At 39.5% G+C, this 21854-nt stretch overlaps 1 long non-coding RNA gene across 1 annotated transcript; it reads right to left on the reverse strand.

Moving 5' to 3' along the window:
• Positions 1 to 212: 212 nt before the first annotated feature.
• On the reverse strand, positions 213 to 21298 carry LOC140195969 (uncharacterized). The gene is made up of 3 exons (XR_011885583.1): positions 21245 to 21298; positions 1961 to 2043; positions 213 to 231 (listed from the first exon to the last, which is right to left on the reverse strand). It is a non-coding gene; the product is annotated as an uncharacterized lncRNA (long non-coding RNA).
• Positions 21299 to 21854: the final 556 nt, after the last annotated feature.

The raw sequence follows: 21854 nt of genomic DNA on the forward strand, positions 1-21854 counted from the left end.
AAAACCCTCCCGATGTGGAGGGAAAAAAGCTGTTGAAATACAAATGTTAAAACAAGCTGCTACGACCCTATGCTATCTTAGGGCTAGGCACTCCTGCTTACCTCTTGTAGTATCTTTAGCAACTCCTCACGGATCTTGAGATGTGGCAAAATCTTGTCTGGCAAGGGTGTGAGCCATTCCTTTATAGCAGCCATCACCCGACTATCAATAAAAGTGTTCTTCAAATCCTGTCTGCAAGAATTAATAGGAAAGTTGGCATCAGCAAAAAGAAACATTACCTGTTAGTCATAATGACTGTCAAATATTTACTTGAGCTCTCCTAGATTGAGAACTTCTAACAATCTTTTAACCTTCTGCTGTTTCAGTAACCCCTTATTCTGCATAATTTAGCTCCAGTAATGCTTGTCTTTTATTTATATTTTCTGTATCCTGCAGGATTATAAGAGAATGCATAATATCATGAAATTCTATGTGACCCAAGCTCCATCATGATCTTAGGTGTTGGCTGTGTATAGTTTACATATTCATCCTATGACCAAGTGGGCTTTCTGTATGCTTGTCTCATCTCCAACATGCCAAATACAGTCTGGTTGCTAGGTTAACTGGCTACTCCGAAGTTCCCCTGTTAAAGCTGGACGGCAGGTAAATTACTGGGGGGAGCAGGAGGAATTGGTAGTAGTGCAAGAGGGAAAATGGCATTAGAGGAATGAGGTGTCTGTTTATCAGTATGGATGTGGTAGCTGAAGGGCTTTGTTTCCTGCTGAATGAACTGTATTTGACAGTTAATACGTGATCAATTGTTCTCATTCACAATCTACGAGCAACATTTAAAAGATGCTTCTTAAAAGCTTTTCATAACACTTTCATCATGTCAAAATATAATTTAGTTTGGCCAAGTACTGATGGACTCCAGATTCCACAGCTTCCAGAAAATATGAGCATGTTCGACACACAAACTTCTACAGTTCCTAAAAGGGGATATGTGGCTTTGGTAAACTTATCTCTAACAAATTAAACCTAACAGATACGACAAGAAATTCTATTCAGAGTACTAATTCCAATCTGCATTGATTACTAAATAATTCTTTCAATGCCATGGGTTGCCCAAACATTAAGAACCTATAGTAAAATACAATTCACTTGTGAGAAGCATCTCATCTGAAAATGTTTTTATCTGTTATCCCTGAAAATATCAACATTATCCTCAAGTTCAACCCTTGTGTTGTTCGGTTTTACTCTGACCACTCAACTGAGCTATCACTTTAGAGAGGCGAGATTGTTAGAACTTTTTTGGGGTTAGTACATATAGCAAATAACTTCAGCAATTGACTTCAGCCACTAGTCTTTAGATCTGAATATGAACTGTAGATTAAAACTAAAATGCAGTTCTGAACAGTGGGTTCCCAAGAATCGTGAAGTACAGTTAATCAGAAGACTAGACAATGCTGATTTAAATTCATTATTTGGATGTCTGTAATGTGGATATGAAGAGGGAGGTGCAAAAGTTGCATGTGTTTGGATGTCTTCAGTGTGGGTGTGAAGAGGGAGGTGTGAGGGTGGTGTGTAGTTCAAAGGGAGCATTGTAAATGTGGAATTGTTCTTTGACCTTTAGCATATAGAATGTCCTGTAGTGTTGGGTGAAGCAGACCTGCTGCTCCAAAAGGGTCCCTCTCTTTCTCTCATGACTCCAAAAGGCTGTCAGCTTATTTGTGAGTGTGTGAATATGAAATAAAAAGACTAGTTTTCATATCTACCAACATCGTCTCTCTAGTGACTTTGTTCTTGCGACAACAAGATCATTGAGCATCTGTAGATTATGCATACATGCAAGATATCAGATTGCATTCATACTATCTGTACAGTTTGGAACACATACCAGTGGACACACCAGTAATGGGAACTAACACAAGAAACTCAGCACCGGAATTACAAAGAGGAACAGGGGTGAATCACTACTTACTTTTTCAAATGCATTACGACTGTGGGGAGAAGGGTCAGTTTCTTCAAAGCTGGCTTCTTTTGGCCATTGAGTTGTCTATCTTCCTGCCAAAAATAAAAGGGAACATAGCTGGGTTTGGAAAGATATCAGTGATTGGACGAGTGTAACAGCAAGCACGTCATTGGGTTTTACAGTACTGAAACATGTCCTTTGGCCTATCATGGCAATGAAGCACATTACACCTAGCGATATTAATTCTGCTTGCATGCATGCCTTGGAGATTTCAGTACTTGTCTTGAGTGCTGGCCTCCATCACATGGAAATACAATCCAGAATCAAAGCCCGCTCTGTGTGATAAAGTTCCCCCACAGGCCCCTCTCTGTCTCCTACCTCTTACTGTAAACCCATGTCCTCTTGTATTAGGCACTAATCCTGGGAAAAAATGATTTTATAAAAAAAAATTATCTGCTCCATCTAACCCTTTCATAATTTTATATACAGAAATGAAAAACAGTTCTTGGGCACGTGTAAAAAAAATTCTGTAAAGCACAGACAGTTTCAAAAATAATGAAATGAAAGGTTTCTAAATAACCAAGTAATTACTAAAAAGAGCAGTAAACAGTTAAAACCAAATCACAATTTGGTGTGACCGCCCTTTGTCTTTAAAACTGCATCAATTGTCTTTGGTACACTGTTGTGTCAGTATAAGAAAATCGGCTGGTAAGTTGTTCCAAGCATCTTGGAGAGCTTGCTATAGTTCTTCTGCAGACTTTGGCTGTCTCGCTTGCTTCTGTCTCTCCTGATAGCCTGAGGTAGCCTCAACGATGTTGAGATCAGGGCTCTGTGTAGGCTATACCAACTGTTGCACAACACCTTGCTCTTTTTGCAGAAAGTAATTCTTTATGACCTTGACCGTGTTTTTGAGATCATTGTCCTGCTGCAGAATGAAGTTGGGACTGATCAGCACAGCTCAATGAATCAGAATGTGCTTGTAATGTGCATGTGCAATGAATCAGATTGTCACCATCAAGGATTCCATTAATTCTGACCAGATCACCAACTCCATGAGCAGAAATGCAGCCCCAAACCTGCAGGGAGATTCTGCAGTGCTTCACTGTTGGTTGCAGACACTCATTCATGTAGCACTCTCCAGCTCTTCTACGGACAAACTGCCGTTTGAGACAAAAATGTCAAATTTTGACTCATCAGTCCAGAGCACTTGCTGCCATTGATCAACATCCCAGTCCTTCAGTTTTTGTATGATTATGATTATGAGGACACGCAGTCCCCTTTTATTGTCAGTTAGTAATGCATGCATTAAGAAATGATAAAAATGTTTTTCCAGAATGATATCACAAAAACGCATGACAAACTGACTTGAAAACTAACAAAAACCACATAATTATAACATATAGTTACAACAGTGCAAAGCAATACCGTAATTTGATAAGAACAGAACATGGCACAGTAAAAGTCTCAAAGTCTCTCGAAAGTCCCATCATCTCACACAGACGGTAAACCTCCAGCACCGCCAACTTGCCGGTGCAGCATCCCGGAAGCATCCGACCACAGCCTGACTCCAAGTCCGTCCAAAAACTCCGAGCCTCCGACCACCTCTTCAACACCGAGCACCATCTCTGCCGAGCGTTTCGACCCCGGCCCCAGCCCCGGCAACAGGTGATACACAAAGCCGAGGATTTGGGCCTTCATCTCCGGAGATTCTCGATTGCACAGTAGCAGTGGCAGCGAAGCAGGCATTTCAGAATCTCTGTAGTTGAATCTCTGGATTTGTTTCCAGTTTGGAGGAATGGCTTTTTGGCAGCAACTCTCCCATGAAGATCACTTTTGATAGCTCCTCCAGACTGTAGAGGGATGTACTTGGATTCCAGTGGTTTCTGCAAGTTCAGACTTGCAAGTAATGCTGGGTCCCCGATTTAGAAGGGACATCATTTTGATGCACCTCTCATCTGTTGGACACAGTTTCTGTGGTTGACCTCTGTGTTTCTGGTCTTCAACCTTTCCTATTTCTTTGTGCTGCTTCAGAAGAGCTTGGACAGCACAAATTGAAACTCCTGTCGACTGCAAAATTTCTTCCTGGGAGAGACCTTGCTGATGCAAGTTGACAAATTTGTGTCTTGTTGCTATGCTCACCCTTGCCATAGTGTAAGAATTGATGATAAACTCAATAATAAGCAAATGTTTTGAGAGGCTGGTTAAGGACTACATCTGCAGCATGCAACCACCCACACTGGACCCCTTACAATTCGCCTACCGACACAACCGACAGACAGATGATGCAATAGCCACAGCTCGACACATTGTCTTTACACATCTGGAGAAGAAGGATGCTTCTTCTCCAGCATTCTTGGACTACAGTTCAGCATTCAACACCTGCCTTCACCCTGCCTTGTGCAGCTGGATCCTGGACCTCCTTTCAGATCGCTGGCAGGTGGTAAAAGTGGGCTCCCTCACCTCTGTCCCTCAACACAGGTGCCCCCCCAGAGCTGTGTCCCAAGCCCCCTCCTTTACTCTCTGTATATCCTTTTTTTTCGTAATATAATTTTTATTGAGTTTTCAAAAAGAATACATGAAAAGATAAAATCTACCCTCCCCCCCTCCCCTTAACCCTCCCCCCCCATATATATAGTCCTACCTAAAAAGAAAGAAAGAGAGAAAAAAGAAAAGAACCGCCTGGGTGTTGGAAGGTTTCCACATGCTCCATGGGATTCAAAATAAATTTGGTATAATTATTCGTTACTTTCCCCAGGGGACCAAGGTCTTTATCGGAGCACTTAATTATGCCATCCTATCTTTTGTAAATAAGGGCGCCAAATATTCAAAAATGTTACATATTTATCTCTTAAATTATAAGTAATTTTTTTGAGTGGAATACAACTAGCCATTTCATTATTCCAACGATCCATACTTAAATACGAATCCGATTTCCAAGTAACTGCTATAGTCTTCTTAGCTACTGCCAATGCAATTTTTATAAATTCTTTCTGATATTTATTCAATTTAAGTTTCGGTTTTATCCCTTCAATATCACCTAATAGAAATAATACAGGGTTATGTGGAAGTTGAGTTCCAGTAATTTGTTCCAATAAGACTCTTAAATTTATCCAAAAGGGTTGAATTTTAAAACAAGACCAAGTAGAATGTAAAAAAGTACCAATTTCTTGATTACACCGAAAGCATTTATCAGATAGATTTGAATTTAATCTATTTATTTTTTGTGGTGTAATATATAATTGGTGTAAAAAATTATATTGTACTAATCTAAGTCGAACATTTATTGTATTTGTCATACTGTCAAGACAGAGTCTTGACCAATTTGTTTCATCAATATTAATATTCAAATCTGTTTCCCATTTTTGCTTTGACTTATGGGTTCCTTGTTTAATTGTCTGTTCTTGAATCAAATTATACATACAAGAAATAAATTTTTTAATTTTCCCTTTTTGAATTAAAATTTCAATTTCATTAGGTTTTGGCAAAAACATTGTTTGACCCAGCTTACCTTTTAAGTAAGCCCTTAATTGAAAGTAACAAAAGAAAGTATTATTAGATATTTTATATTTATCCTTTAATTGTTCAAATGACATCAATATACCTCGTTCAAAACAATCTCCTATAAATTTAATCCCTTTTTGGTACCAATTATATAAAAGTTGATTGTCCATTGTAAAAGGAATAAGTCTGTTTTGAAACAAAGGTCTCCTTGCTAATAGAGATTTGTGTTTCATTATCAACATTTATCTTATTCCATAAATCAATCAAATGTGTTAATATAGGAGATTCTTTCTTTTCCCGTATCCATTTAGATTCCCATTTATATATAAAATCTTCAGGTCTATTTTCTCCTATCTTACCTAGTTCTATTTTAATCCATGTTGGTTTTTGATCATCGAAGAAAGATGCAATAAATCTAAGTTGATTTGCTTTATAATAGTTTTTAAAGTTTGGAAGTTGTAACCCTCCTAACCCAAATTTACATGTCAATTTTTCCAATGATATTCTTGACATTTTACCTTTCCAAAGAAATTTTCTCACACATTTATTTAACTCTTGAAAAAATTTCTGTGCCAATTGTATTGGTAATGTTTGAAACAAATATTGTAATCTAGGAAATATATTCATTTTTACAACATTGACTCTACCTACTAATGTTATTGGTAGTATCATCCATTTGTCAAAATCTTCTTGAATTTTTTTCAACAGTGGTAAATAATTAAATTTATATAAATTCTTTACATCATTATCAAGTCTTATACCTAAATACTTTATACCATTTACCGGCCATCTAAATTGGGTTACTAATCGACATTGACTATAGTCTCCTTTAGTAAGAGGTAAAATTTCACTTTTATCCCAATTTATTTTGTAACCTGATACCTTCCCATATTCATCCAATCTAGAAGATAATTCATGTAACGAATGTTGTGGGTTTGTTAAATAGATCAAAACATCATCGGCAAAAAGATTAATTTTATATTCCTCCTGATTAACTCTAAAACCTATAATATCTGGATCAATTCTGATTAGTTCTGCTAATGGCTCTATCGCCAGTACAAATAAAGCAGGTGATAATGGACAACCTTGTCTAGTTGACCTTTTTAACTGGAATGGTGTTGAAATTTGAGAATTTGTCACTACTTTAGCTTTAGGGTTAGAATTTAAAGTTTTAATCCAATTTATAAAAGATGTTCCTAACCAATATTTTTCTAATACTTTAAATAAAAAATCCCATTCTAATCTATCAAATGCTTTTTCTGCATCCAAAGCTACTACTATACTCTTCTCATCCCTTTTTTGTGCCAACTGAATTATACTGAGTAGCCGGGTTACATTATCTGCCAATTGTCTATTTTTAATAAATCCTGTTTTTGATCCATATGTATTAATTTTGGTAAATATTTAGATAATCTATTCGATAAAATTTTTGCTATTATTTTATAATCCGTATTCAATAAAGAAATAGGCCTGTATGATGTTAGTTTCATAGGGTCTCTGTCTTTTTTTGGCAATACTATTACAATCACTGTTGAAAAAGATTCTGGAAGTTTATGTATTTTTTCTGCTTGACGTATTAGTTTCATAAAAAGAGGAAATAATAAATCTTTAAATTTTTTATAAAATCCAGGTGGAAAACCATCTTCTCCTGGAGATTTATTACTTTGGAGTGATCCTAAAGCTTCTTCAACTTCTTTTAATGTAAAAGGCATATCTAATCCCTTCTGTTCTTCCAAATTCAATTTTGGAAGAGAAATTTGTGATAAAAACCTTCCTATCTCATTAACATCATTTTGGTATTCTGATTGATATAATTCAGAATAGAAATTTTTAAAAGTTTCATTTATTTCAAGAGGTTTATAAGATATTTTATTTGCCGTTGTTCTAATTGCATTTATTGTTTTGGAAGCTTGTTCTGTTTTCAACTGCCAGGCAAGAATTTTATGTGCTCTCTCACCTAACTCATAATACCTTTGTTTAGTTCTTATAATTGCTTTTTCCGTTCTATATGTCTGAAGCGTATTATATTGTAACTTCTTATTGACAAGTTGTCTTTGTTTTTCTTCTGACATATAGCTTTGAGATTCTTTTTCTATTTTTGTAATCTCTTTTTCCAATTGATCTAGTTCTGCCATATATTCTTTCTTAATTTTAGACGTATAACTTATTACCTGGCCCCTAAGATATACTTTCATCGCATCCCATAATATAAATTTATCATCCACTGAATGAAAATATGTATCTAAAAAAAATTGAATCTGCTTTTTCATAAAATCACAGAAATCTTGACATTTTAATAATGTTGAATTAAATCTCCATCTATAAGCCACTTCTTCCTTATCAGCCATTATTATTGTCATTAATAAAGGGGAATGATCTGATAATATTCTTGCTTTATATTCCATATTTTTCACTCTGTGTTGAATATGCATTGATAATAGAAACAAATCTATCCTTGAGTAAGTTTTATGTCTATGGGAATAGAACGAATAGTCTCTTTCTTTAGGATTGATTCTTCTCCATATATCAATCAAATTTAAATCCTTCATCAATGATAAAGTTAAATTTACTACCTTCGATTTTATAACAGCCTTGGTTGATCTATCTAAGACTGGGTCTAAGCAAAAATTAAAGTCTCCTCCAATTAATATTTTTTCATGTGCATCCGCCAAATTCAGAAAAGCTTCTTGTATGAATTTTGCATCATTTTCGTTTGGTGCATAAATATTCATAAAAGTCCATAATTCAGAAAAAAGTTGACAATGTATAATTACATATCTCCCCGCAGAATCAGTTATTACATTTTGTATTCTAATTGGTAACGTTTTATTGATCAAAATTGCTACTCCCCTCGCTTTTGAATTAAATGAAGCCGCAACAACACTACCCACCCAATCTCTCTTTAGTTTCTGATGTTCTGTTTCTGTTAGGTGCGTTTCCTGTAAAAAAGCTAAAGCTATCTTCATTTTTTTTAATATGTGTTAAGATTCTTTTTCTTTTCACTGGTCCATTAAGCCCATTAACATTAAAACTCAAAAAATTCAATAAATTAGTCATTATTCTTAACAAAGTTACTCCAATCTAAAACATTACTTATCTTCTCAACTCTCATAGTTCCTTGGGGAATCTCTTTAAGCTTCACCATGTTGCTATGTGTTTCCCTCCCAACCTTCCAGGCAAAAGGAAAAGAAAAGATAGAAAGAATACAAAAAAAAGAAAAAACAAAATACCCCCCCACTAATGTTGTGAATGAAAAGATACACAACACTACCCCCCTCCATTTTACGGGTCATGGCAAAAGCCACGCTTGCACACATGATTAGCGTAGCAATTGATCAGTGCTTCTTCCAGCTCCCCCGCAACAAAAAATAATTATGTATATATAGGCAAAATTAATGTTACTATTCCCAACTTATATTCCTCCAGTTTTAACCTTTCTTACCCCCCTCGTATAATTAATGATATCTTATACATTCATCCAGCTTCAAAAATCCAACAAGTCCATTCTTTAACCCAATCTTCATCTTCAATCTATTTTGCTCCCCTGGATTTGTTCTTGTATCTGGTGAATATTCAGAGAATCTCGCACAAACTGCTCTGCTTTCTGGTAGTCATCAAAAAATCTTTTTTCTCCACCAGGCAAAAAAATCTTCAAGGTTGCAGGATAACGCAGTATAAATTGATAACCATGATCCCATAGGATTTTTTTCACTGGATTAAATTTCTTCCTTCTCTTCAAAAGTTCATAACTTATATCAGGGTAGAAAAAAACTTTGTTCCCTTTAATTATCAATGGCCCTTTTCTATCCTTGGCAGCTCAAGCAGCTGCCTGTAGAATCCTTTCCTTGTCTTGAAATCTTAAGAATTTTATTAAAATCGATCGTGGATATTGGTCATCTTTTGGTTTTGGTCTTAGAGCTCTATGTGCCCGCTCAATTTCAATTGGTCGAACCTCCTCTTCCATTTGCAAAACATCCGGGATCCATTTTTGAAAAAATTCTATTGGTTTTTCTCCCCCCATACCTTCTTTAAGACCAACAATTTTAATATTATTACGTCTGCTGAAATTTTCCAACATGTCCACTTTCTCCAAGAGTCGATTTCTTTCCGAGTTCCAGACAAGCAGATCATTTTCTGTTTTTTTCCACTCTATCATTCATATGCCCCATTGCTCTTTCCATCTTTTGAAGCTTCTTATCAATTTTGTCCTGTCTTTCCCTAACTTTATTATAGCACATCTTCGTATCTCTAAGCTCTTCTCTTACTTTTCTTAGTTCAGCCGTTAATTGCAATATAGCCTCTATTATGTCTCTATCATATCCTTTACTTCCAATCACTTCCAATTCTTCCTCCTCTTCTTCATCTGTGTTCTCTGCAGAATCCAATTCTGACTGAGTCATTTTTTAAAAATTTATTTATTTATTTATTTATTTATTTAAAATATGTGCAGGAGTAGGCCATTCAGCCCTTCGAGCCTGCACCACCATTTATTATGATCATGGCTGATCATCCAACTCAGAACCCCGCCCCAGCCTTCCCTTCATACCCCCTGACCCCGTGTAGCCACAAGGGCCATATCTAACTCCCTCTTAAATATAGCCAATGAACTGGCCTCAACTGTTTCCTGTGGCAGAGAATTCCACAGATTCACCACTCTCTGTGTGAAGAAGTTTTTCCTAATCTCGGTCCTAAAAGGCTTCCCCTCTATCCTCAAACTGTGGCCCCTCGTTCTGGACTTCCCCAACATCGAGAACAATCTTCCTGCATCTAGCCTGTCCAATCCCTTTAGGATCTTATACGTTTCAATCAGATCCCCTCTCAATCTTCTAAATTCCAACGAGTACAAGCCCAGTTCATCCAGTCTTTCTTCATATGAAAGTCCTGCCATCCCAGGAATCAATCTGGTGAACCTTCTTTGTACTCCCTCTATGGCAAGGATGTCTTTCCTCAGATCAGGGGACCAAAACTGCACACAATACTCCAGGTGTGGTCTCACCAAGGCCTTGTACAACTGCAGTAGTACCTCCCTGCTCCTGTACTCGAATCCTCTCACTATAAATGCCAGCATACCATTCGCCTTTTTCACCGCCTGCTGTACCTGCATGCCCACTTTCAATGACTGGTGTATAATGACACCTAGGTCTCGTTGCACCTCCCCTTTCCTAATCGGCCACCATTCAGATAATAATCTGTTTTCCTATTTTTGCCACCAAAGTGGATAACTTCACATTTATCCACATTAAATTGCATCTGCCATGAATTTGCCCACTCACCCAACCTATCCAAGTCACCCTGCATCCTCTTAGCATCCTCCTCACAGCTAACACTGCCACCCAGCTTCGTGTCATCCGCAAACTTGGAGATGCTGCATTTAATTCCCTCATCCAAGTCATTAATATATATTGTAAACAACTGGGGTCCCAGCACTGAGCCTTGCGGTACCCCACTAGTCACCGCCTGCCATTCTGAAAAGGTCCTGTTTATTCCCACTCTTTGCTTCCTGTCTGCTAACCAACTCTTCACCCACACCAATACCTTACCCCCAATACCGTGTGCTTTAAGTTTGCACACTAATCTCCTGTGTGGGACCTTGTCAAAAGCCTTTTGAAAATCCAAATATACCACATCCACTGGTTCTCCCCTATCCACTCTACTAGTTACATCCTCAAAAAATTCTATGAGATTCGTCAGACATGATTTTCCTTTCACAAATCCATGCTGACTTTGTCTGATCATTTCACCGCTTTCCAAACGTGCTGTTATCACATCCTTGATAACTGACTCCAGCAGTTTCCCCACCACCGACGTTAGGCTAACCGGTCTATAATTCCCCGGTTTCTCTCTCCCTCCTTTTTTAAAAAATGGAGTTACATTAGCCACCCTCCAATCCTCAGGAACTAGTCCAGAATCTAACCAGTTTTGAAAAATTATCACTAATGCATCCACTATTTCTTGAGCTACTTCCTTAAGCACCCTGGGATGCAGACCATCTGGCCCTGGGGATTTATCTGCCTTCAATCCCTTCAATTTACCTAACACCACTTCCCTACTAACATGTATTTCGCTCAGTTCCTCCATCTCACTGGACCCTCTGTCCCCTACTATTTCTGGAAGATTATTTATGTCCTCCTTAGTGGAGACAGAACCAAAGTAATTATTCAATTGGTCTGCCATGTCCTTGCTCCCCATAATCAATTCACCTGTTTCTGTCTGCAGGGGACCTACATTTGTCTTTACCAGTCTTTTCCTTTTTACATATCTATAAAAGCTTTTACAGTCCATTTTTATGTTTCCTGCCAGTTTTCTCTCATAATCTTTTCTCCCCTTCCTAATTAAGCCCTTTGTCCTCCTCTGCTGAACTCTGAATTTCTCCCAGTCCTCAGGTGAGCCACTTTCTCTGGCTAATTTGTATGCTTCTTCTTTGGAATTGATACTATCCCTAATTTCTCTTGTCAGCCACTGGTGCACTACCTTCCTTGATTTATTCTTCTGCCAAACTGGGATGAACAATTGTTGTAGTTCATCCATGCAACCTTTAAATGCTTGCCATTGCATATCCACCGTCAATCCTTTAAGTGTCATTTGCCAGTCTATCTTAGCTAATTCACGTCTCATACCTTCAAAGTCACCCCTCTTTAAGTTCAGAACCTTTGTTTCTGAATTAACTATGTCACTCTCCATCTTAATGAAGAATTCCACCATATTATGGTCACTCTTACCCAAAGGGCTTCTCACGACAAGATTGCTAATTAACCCTTCCTCATTGCTTAAAACCCAGTCCAGAATAGCCTGCTCTCTAGTTGGTTCCTCGACATGTTGGTTCAAAAAACCATCCCGCATACATTCCAAGAAATCCTCTTCCTCAGCACCTTTACCAATTTGGTTCACCCAATCTACATGTAGATTGAAGTCACCCATTATAACTGCTGTTCCTTTATTGCACACATTTCTAATTTCATGTTTAATACCATCTCCGACCTCACTACTACTGTTAGGTGGCCTGTACACAACTCCCACCAGCGTCTTCTGCCCCTTAGTGTTACGCAGCTCTACCCATATCGATTCCACATCTTCCCGGCTTATGTCCTTCCTTTCTATTGCGTTAATCTCTTCTTTAACCAGCAACGCCACCCCACCTCCCTTCCTTCATGTCTATCCCTCCTGAATATTGAATATCCCTGAACGTTGAGCTTCAATTGCAGTGGCTGTCGGTTCTTGTAGTTTGCGTTGTGTCGATTTGCGCATGCGCATTTCCGGTGTCTTCTTCGAAGAACCCGTTACCACTGCCATTGCTCCCTGTTCTACCGAAGGAGATCCAACCCGAGTCTGAGGCTCCATCGTTGCAATAGGCCCTTTTTTCTTCCCCTCTCGTGGCTGCTTCGCAACAGCAGACTTCTTTTGTTGCGGTTTAGGAGGCATATCGTAAAGTAGTCTTACAAAGTTTATAAATAGTTTTCAGAAAATATTTATTAACTTTGTTTTGTTTAAATGGTACTTTACTGATTTGTTGCGGGAGAGCTGGATTTACACGTCTCAATCCCACGTCATCACGTGACGCCCCCTACTCTCTGTATATCCTTGACTGTGTCACCACCCACAGCTCTAATCTGCTAATTAAATTTGCTGATGATATGTTGATTAGCCTAATCTAAAATAATAACAAGGCAGCAGCCTACAGAGAAGAAGTCATCACCCTGACACAGTGGTGTCAAAAAAACAACCTCTCTCTCAATGTCGCAAAAACAAAGGAGATGGTTGTGGACTACAGGAGGAATGGAAACAGGCTAACTTCTATTGACATCAATGGGTCTGGCGTTGAGAGGGTGAATAGCTTTAAATTCCTCAGCATACACATCGCTGAGGATATCATGTGGTCTGTACACACCGGCCATGTGGTGAAAAAAAAAGTATAACAACACCTCTTTCACCTCAGACAGTTAAGGAGTTTACAGTCCAATGGGCACACGGATTCTCACCCTGCAAAAGGAGTGTTGCAGGAGTGCTGGGAAAATGAGAGGTTTCAGTAGGATAATTTTAGTTGGGTAGGGAATGATATTGTTAAAGAAGTGGAGTGTTTGATCTAAGGATAAGTCCTTCAGTAGTTTATCCGGTTGTAGCTCCACGGAAGATTGTATGGCCTGACAGAGACTGTGTGACGAAAGAGGGTTACAAAAGTACACATAGACTGAGATGTTAACTGTCCTGTGCTAGCACCAGTGGGATCAACAGTTGATCTGCCACTCGTCTTCAGGAGAGAGAGATAAGTAAGACAATGGAGCAGCATTTGGAAATGTTAATGAAGAGACGAGAGAGTTTAACGGAAGGAGACATCGGTCTGAGTATTGTCAAGACCGGCTCCTTTTGAACCCTGAACTGTTTGAAGTGTGATGGACAGGCGATACCCCAGCAGGGGGATAAAAAGGGACAGGTTCGCTAAGGCAATGCACACACGACTCCACGAGGTAACGAGACCCTGAAAGCGGTGTGCCCCCCCCCTACTAGTTGGTGGGAGTTGTTGGAGGTCTGGTCACGGGACCAGCCATAGACGCACAGGGTAGAAAGGTACGGATCGGCAGGAACCTGGTGTGTGTGTCCACCCTTGCCTGGGTGCTGGGTTCACCGCAGAAGAACGATCGTATCTGGAATGGAGGGGTCACAGTCGGTGACCTCAGAAGACATTACCAAGGACTCGCCCGAAAGCTAACTGCGAGGAATATCGAAGGTCTGTGTGGAATCCATTTTTGAATATTCATTCGCTTTCGCTCTCTCTCCTTTTCCCCGCCCAACGGCACAACAGTGATTACTGCAAACTGAACTGAGCTCAATTGAACTGAACTTTGCGTCACTTGAAACTGGTCATCTACCCCTAGACTGCGATAGAGCTTGATTGATCCTATTATCCTAGTTCTGTGTACATGTGTGTTTTATCGTTGCTGAACTGTTGCATTTATTATCCTTGTGATTAGAGTACTGTGTTGCTTATTTCTTTAATAAAACTTTCTTAGTTCCAGTAATCCAGACTCCAACTGAGTGGTCCATTTCTGCTGGTTTGGCAACCCAGTTACGGGGTACATAACAACTGACACTTGTTAGCGGTAAAAAGGAAAGGAAAATATAAAACTGATTTTGTAAGTGCATTTAACTGTCATTTGACGGAAAAGTATAGTGACTATACTCAGATTTATACGGATGGTGCTAAGGAACCTGAAACAGGAGTGACAGGGTTTGGGGTGGCCCTACCAGCAAAAGAAATTGGAATCGGCGAAAGAACATCTAATAAGTTGGGGGTGTATACAGTGGAGATGCTGGCGGTGTTGGTTGCGTTGCGATGGGTGGAGAAAGCTAGACAAGTCAAAGCGTTAATGTGCTCAGATTCATCCTCAGTTCTAGCAAGTTTAAGGTCTTTTCACTCAAACAATTGGCAAGATGTACTTTATGAAGTCCTTTAGTCAGTCACAAGAATTGCAAATCAGGGAGGTCAGGTAAAATTTCTATGGGTTCCAGCACATGTAGGGGTGAAGGGGAATGGGAGGGTGGATGAGTTGACAAAGAGGGCGTTAAAGAAAGAAAATATAGAAATACACATTAGTATCAGTAAAGCAGAGGTTAAATGTGTAATCTGGGGAAAAAAAATCAACCAAATGTGGCAAGAAAGATGGAACAGGGAGGGGAAAGGGAGGCACTTATATCAAATACAAAGGAGCGTTGCAGGTACTAGGGTAGGTAGTGGATACAGAAGAGAGAGAACTGTGTGAAGAGGAGTCAGTAGAACATGTAGTTCTGAGTTGCAGGAAGTATGGGATACAGAGAGAGATGAGGAGAATTAATCTAAGGGAATTGGGGTGCAGGAATTCACATTAAAAGAGTTGCTAGGCATGGGTGAGAGAGCACAGGTCAGGGTATTTTTAGCTTTCTTAAGGGGCACAGGGTTTTTTTTAAATAGGATATGACGGATAAGCAGGAATAGGGTACTAGGATGGCCAAAGATGGAAGGATAAGATGTAGGTTAGGGTATGTGTGTGTGTGATTGGGTGAAGGGATTTAGAATGTAAGTCTATTGCACGCTCCGGAGCAGAAGGTGGCAGTAATGCACCGTTAAGCTGGGTGCCAACTGCTGTAAAACAAGACAAAGAAGAAGAAGAAGTTGAAGAGTTTGGCATGGGCCCCCAAATCCTAAGAACTTTCTACAGGGGCACAATTGAGAGCATCCTGACTGGCTGCATCACTGCCTGGTATGGGAACTGTACTTCCCTCAATCACAGGACTCTGTAGAGAGTGGTGCAGACAGCCCAGTGAATCTGAAAATGTGAACTTCTCACTATTCAGGACATTTACAAAGACAGGTGTGTAAAAAGGGCCCAAAGGATCATGGGGGACCCAAGTCACCCCAACCAAAAACTGGTCCAGCTGCTACCACTCAGGAACTGGCAGCACAGCATAAAAGCCAGGACCAACAGGCTCCAGGACAGCTTCTTCCACCAGGCCATCAGACTGATTAATTCATGCTGATATAATTGCATTTCTGTTATATTGACTGTTGTACATAATATTCACTACAGACGATTATAAATTGCACATTGCATATTTAGACAGATGTAACATAAAGATTTTTACTCATGTATGTGCAGGAAGTAATAAAGTCAATTCAATTCAAAACTGTCACATATACCACACCCTCACCTTTTAGTTTGGTTGTCCTTCGCCCAGTTTGATTCCTTCTACCCACTTCTGTTTCAGTTAATCAGTTTAGTTCATTCAACTCATTATATCATTATCATTAGCACCTGTTAGTTATCTTTCTTTAATCATGCACTGGGCAAAATGCCCTCAAGGTAATAAGCTTTTATTTGAAAAGTGGTCTCTTATTTAACATGTTACTTTTTTAATGAAATACAAAAGGTTTTCTGTAACACTTCACTTTTTGAAAAATGAATGTTTGGAAATTTAAAATTTACTTTTTTCTTCTGACACACTATTGCAGAAAGCAAAAAATAAACATCTAAAACTAAATTTATATTTAAAAAGCTAGGGTGCCACAAGCTTTTACACAGTACAGTACTCCTCAGCTTCTTTCACTCTGTTTTTTATTGTACACCTGAAATTTCTATACCCTGAAGTATTCAACTGCCAGTCATACACTTCTTTCAACCATGTTTATATGTTAAGAATTACGCAATTCCAAGCAAGGCAATATCTGGATTGAAATTGCTGAAGTAATACATCTACTATTCCCCTATGATTTTCATTTTTTACAACCCGCTTCATCCTCTCCTCTAGACTCCTTTCCTCTTCCTTTAAATGATGAAAAGAATCTCAAACCAATAACCTAGTAATTCTGTCACCACATCACACACTTCACTGCCACTGAATTGCTACTGTCAAATGATCTTTTAATGTAAACTGCAAATCCAGAAACACTAACAAAAAGTCCTGGAAGTTCATCCCTTTCAACAGATGCAGCTAGACCTATTGAATGCTTCCAACATCTTCTGTATTTTTTAAAAAATACCAGCATTTCCAATTATTTTTACTTTTCATTTAGCATCATTGTGTTCCCTAATCTTCCGCCAGAGATATAGAATGTTCGAGCATTAGATTTTGCAATATATTCCACTCACTCTTCTTTGCTTTTTGGGTGATTGCTCCCATTTGACCTAGTTATCTACAAGTGAATGGTCTGCTCAAAACTATGCATACCAATCAGCTACTTGGCTGACAAGTGGAATATATTACAAAATCTAAAATGTAAAACCTCTGGAAGAACAGGAAGATACTAATATCCTTACTCCCAAACAATGTGACATTACGAGCATAATATCTTTTGTCCCTAGAGAACATTGCCTATTCTTCAAAATCCAAAATAGTGATAGAAGCAAATTCCACAGGAAATTTAGAAGGGGAATAAATTGGATTGTTCTGGCTGGACAATACAATCAGCTGAATAGATTCATCTTACAACTAAGATTTCACATTTTAATGTTCCCAACTGGGTACTCCTACTTTATAACTTTTTGTTTAATAGTTTTAAACTAATTGCATTACACTCCTCAAACTAATATTTTCAAAATATATGTTAGTATTGGACTGGAGGTTGTCATAGTTGGGGTAGGTAGTGGGAATAAGCTCCCACTACCTATTATCTGACAACCAAGTGCAGCTGCTGGCCACGTGTGGCTTCTACTGGGCCCAGCGGAACCATCTCTTCTAACAGGAGCAGGGGCAAAGGTGGGTTACTGGCACCGTAAAACCAGTCGCTTCAGGCAGATGAGGTACGTCAGCTGTGGTTGGCAGTTCATGCAGGAGAAGGAAAACTCTGATCTCAAACCTCAATGCCTTGTGGCTATACCCAGTGATGAAGGAGGTTTCATGAGTAAACCCCAAGGAAAAATTCGGAGCTGGAGTCCCGAAGGTTAGTTCAATGCTGAGTGACATGTCCTGCGATGCCGCTGGTGCCAAGCTGTATCGGTCTCCGCCATTCCTTTGGATTCAGCAGCTGCATGGAGAGAAGCAGCCTGCTGCATGGGCAACAGCTTGCTCTCTACATCCTACTGCCCTGGCTTGCATAGAAGGCTAGGACATGATATCCACAGTCAGCGCTGACCAACGCAGGGCCTCAAATTGGATTTAGTCACAATGCACTTCATTTCCAATTACTGTACTGCAAACATATCATCAAGCTTTCTAGTTGAACGTGTTTTACTTTAAAGGGCAAGTGGCATATTTACGGCCAAATGGCAACAATTTAATTATAGGGAAATTTGTTAGGTTGTTAGCAAGGTCACGTGGAGTTCTGCGTATACAGACCAATAGCATTAACGTCAAATATATGTAAGAAAATGGAAAGGATGATAACAGAAAGGTTGTCGTATGAGCTTGAGAAGAGGGGAATGCTGGCAAGTTATCAAGGTGGTTTTAGAAAGGGAAGGAATTCCATGGAGTCAGTGATAAGGTTAGAGACTGAAATAAGGAAGGCCCAGGGAAATAAAGAATCGGTAGTTGCAGTGTTTTTTGACATTGAAAAAGCCTATGATATGATGTGGAAGAAAGGATTATTAATTAAACTGCACAAGATGGGGGTTGGTGGGAGAGTTTTTAATTGGATTAAAGATTTTTTGTTTGGTAGAAAAATTCAAGTTCGAATTGGATCAGAATTATCAAAACAGTACATAGTGGGAAATGGCACACCTCAAGGTAGTGTGATTAGCCCATTACTTTTCATCATTATGATCAATGATGTCTTCACAAAGGTACCAGTGGATATAGGTAGGTCACTGTTTGCAGATGATGGGGCCTTGTGGAAAAGAGGCAGGAACATGGAGCATATAATCAGGAAACTACAAGAAGCAATTGATGAAGTGGTGGAGTGGGGTTATGATTGCGGATGTAGATTTTCAGTAGAAAAAACTCAAACTGTATTTTTTGCCAGGAAAAGAATTGAGGTAGGGAAGAAGTTAAGGATGTGTGGGATTGAATTAGAAAGGGTTGGATCATTTAAATTTCTGGGAGTTATATTTGATTCATGATTAACATGGGCAGACCATATCAGGAAAGTTGAGGAGAAATGTAAAAAAGTAATAAATGTGATGAGATGTTTGACTGGTAGGGAATGGGGAGCAAGTTGTTCAGCGTTGAAGAGAATATATGTGGCTTTAGTGAGATCTGTGTTGGACTAGGGAAATATAGCATATGGATCAGCAGCTAGGTCTCTTATAAGGAAACTGCATGTGATTCAGGCTCAGGCTTTGAGAGTGTGCAGTGGGGCTTTTAAAATGTCGCCAGTGTCAGCCCTACAGGTAGAAATGGGAGTAATGCCTTTGGAACTAAGAAGGATGCAATTGAAGGCAAACTACTGGGCTAACCTGCAGGGGCACAATGATTCTCACCCTGCTAAAGGAGTGTTGCAGGAGTGCTGGGAAAATGATAGGTTTCAGAGGGATAACTTTAGTTGGGTAGGGAATGATATCGCGAAAGAAAGTGGAGTGTTTGATCTAAGGATAAGTCCTTCAGTAGTTTATCCGGTTGTAGTTTCATGGAAGCTTGTATGGCCTGACATAGACTGGCATTTGTTAGAGGTAAAAAGGAAAGGAAAATATAAAACTGATTTGGTAAATGCTTTTAACTGTCATGTGATGGAAAAGTATAGTGATTATACTCACATTTATACGGATGGTGCGAAGGAACCTGAAACAGGAGTGACAGGGTTTGGGGTGGCTATACCAGCAAAAGAAATTGGAATCAGCAGAAGAACATCTAATAAGTAGGGGTGTTCACAGTGGAGATGCTGGCAGTGTTGGTTGCGTTGCAATGGGTGCAGAAAGCCAGACAAGTCAAAGCATTGATACGCTCAGATTCATCCTCAGTTCTCTCAAGCTTAAGGTCTTTTCACTCAAACAGTCGGCAAGATGTACTTTATGAAGTCCTTCAGTTAGATACAAGAATTGCAAATCAGGGAGGTCAGGTAAAATTTCTATGGGTTCCAGCACATGTAGGGGTGAAGGGGAATGAGAGGGTGGATGAGATGGCAAAGAGGGCGTTAAAGAAAGAAAATGTAGAAATGCACATTAGTATCAGTAAAGCAGAGGTTAAGTGTGTAATCTGGGAAAAAAATCAACCAAATGTGGCAAGAAAGATGGAACAGGGAGGGGAAAGGGAGGCATTTATATCCAATACAAAGAAGTGTTGCAGGTACTAGGGTAGGTGGTGGATACAGAAGAGAGGAAACTGTGTGGACTAGGTTAAGGCTGGGGCATTGTGCATTAAACAAAACATTGAAAATGATAGGGGAACACCAGACAGGATTGTGTGAGGAATGTCAGGAAGAGGCGTCAGTAGAACATATAGTTCTGAGTTGCAGGAAGTATGGGATACAGAGAGAGATGATGAGGATTAAACTAAGGGAATTGGGGGTGCAGGAATTCACATTAAAAGGGCTGCTGGGCATGGGTGAGAAAGCACAGGTTAGGGTATTTTTAGCTTTCTTAAGGGGTACAGGGTTTTTTTTCATAGGGTATGATGGATAAACAGGAATAGGGTACTAGGATGGCCAAAGATGGGAGGGTAAGGTGTAGGTTAGTGTGTGTGTGTGTGTGTGTGTGTGTGTGTGTGTGTGTGTGTGTGTGTGTGTGTGTGTGTGTGTGTGTGTGTGTGTGATTGGGTGAAGGGATTTAGAATGTATGTCTATTGCACACTCCGGAGCAGAAGGTGGCAGTGGGTGCCAACCGCCATAAAACGAGGGAGAGGGAGAGGGAGAGAAGTTTTGTGCAGATTTTTGGTTTCTCTCATCAGGAAGGATATAGTAGCATTGGAGGCAGTCCAAAAGACATTCTCCAGGCTAATTTCTGGGATGACAGGATTGCCCTATCAGGAAAGGCTAAATAAGATAAGTTATTTGTTCAGAAGGATTAGGGATGATCTTATTGAAACACACTTAGGGGCTTTACAGATTAAATGTCGAAAAGTTTTCACTAGTAGAAGAGCTTCCAACGAGGGGACACAAGTAGTTTCAAGATAAGGGGTTGGTCACAATGAAAAGAATTACGTGGAAATTTCTTCCCGTAGAGGGTAGTGAATCTTTCGAATTCCCTATACTTTGGAGTGGGGAGGCTAGTTCATTAGCAATATTTAACATGAAGGGAAATAAAAGACCATGGGATTGAGAGGAGTTAAGGTCTTGGGTAATTAGTGATTATTTTTATTGACTGGCAGGGCAGGCAGCCTACTCCTGCTCCCAGTTTATTGTGGTCTTTGAGCAATTCCCCAATCCCCATCTTGCCTTATGAGCAGTTGACTCACTTCTGCTGCTTCATTCATCTTGATGATCATAGAGCTAACCACATCATCCGCGTCTGTGTCGCCCTTCAGGTATTTATTTGACTTAGTTAAATTTCTGCTTTAAATAATTTGTTTGTAACTATTTTCTAGTTAAAGTTAAAGACAAAATTCATTGTCTATGGTCTATCGCGGCATGTGATGACGTCACCTCTGGTTTCGCCCCGCTTTGGGGTAACTCTCTGGTTCGGAGGAGGTTGAAAGGTGTGGCATGAACGTGAAGAGTTCCGTCTCTGCCCACAGAGAAACATTATAGAAGCAACGCCGTAAGTTCATATGACAGTATTTGAAGTAAAAATATTAACTGGAATTCTGTTAAAGGAAGCGGCGCGCGGGGTGGGCTCGAGCCCGATGGCGGTTTGACGCGACCCCCTCGCCCGCTACTCGGGGCGGCTGGAGACTCTCGCTAAAAGAAGAGAGCACGCTGGTCTCAAGAATGAAACAGACGTTGTATATATTTGTATTTTTTTAACAACAGTTTTCACCATGCGATGTTAATGTGGAAGAGTGAACAGTACAATAGCCTTCTCAAAAGATTATTTATCCTTAGATGCCCTTACTATAGCGAGTGATG

The sequence above is a fragment of the Mobula birostris genome, chromosome 4, assembly GCF_030028105.1.
Source record: "Mobula birostris isolate sMobBir1 chromosome 4, sMobBir1.hap1, whole genome shotgun sequence".
Classification (NCBI taxonomy): Eukaryota; Metazoa; Chordata; class Chondrichthyes; order Myliobatiformes; family Myliobatidae; genus Mobula; species Mobula birostris.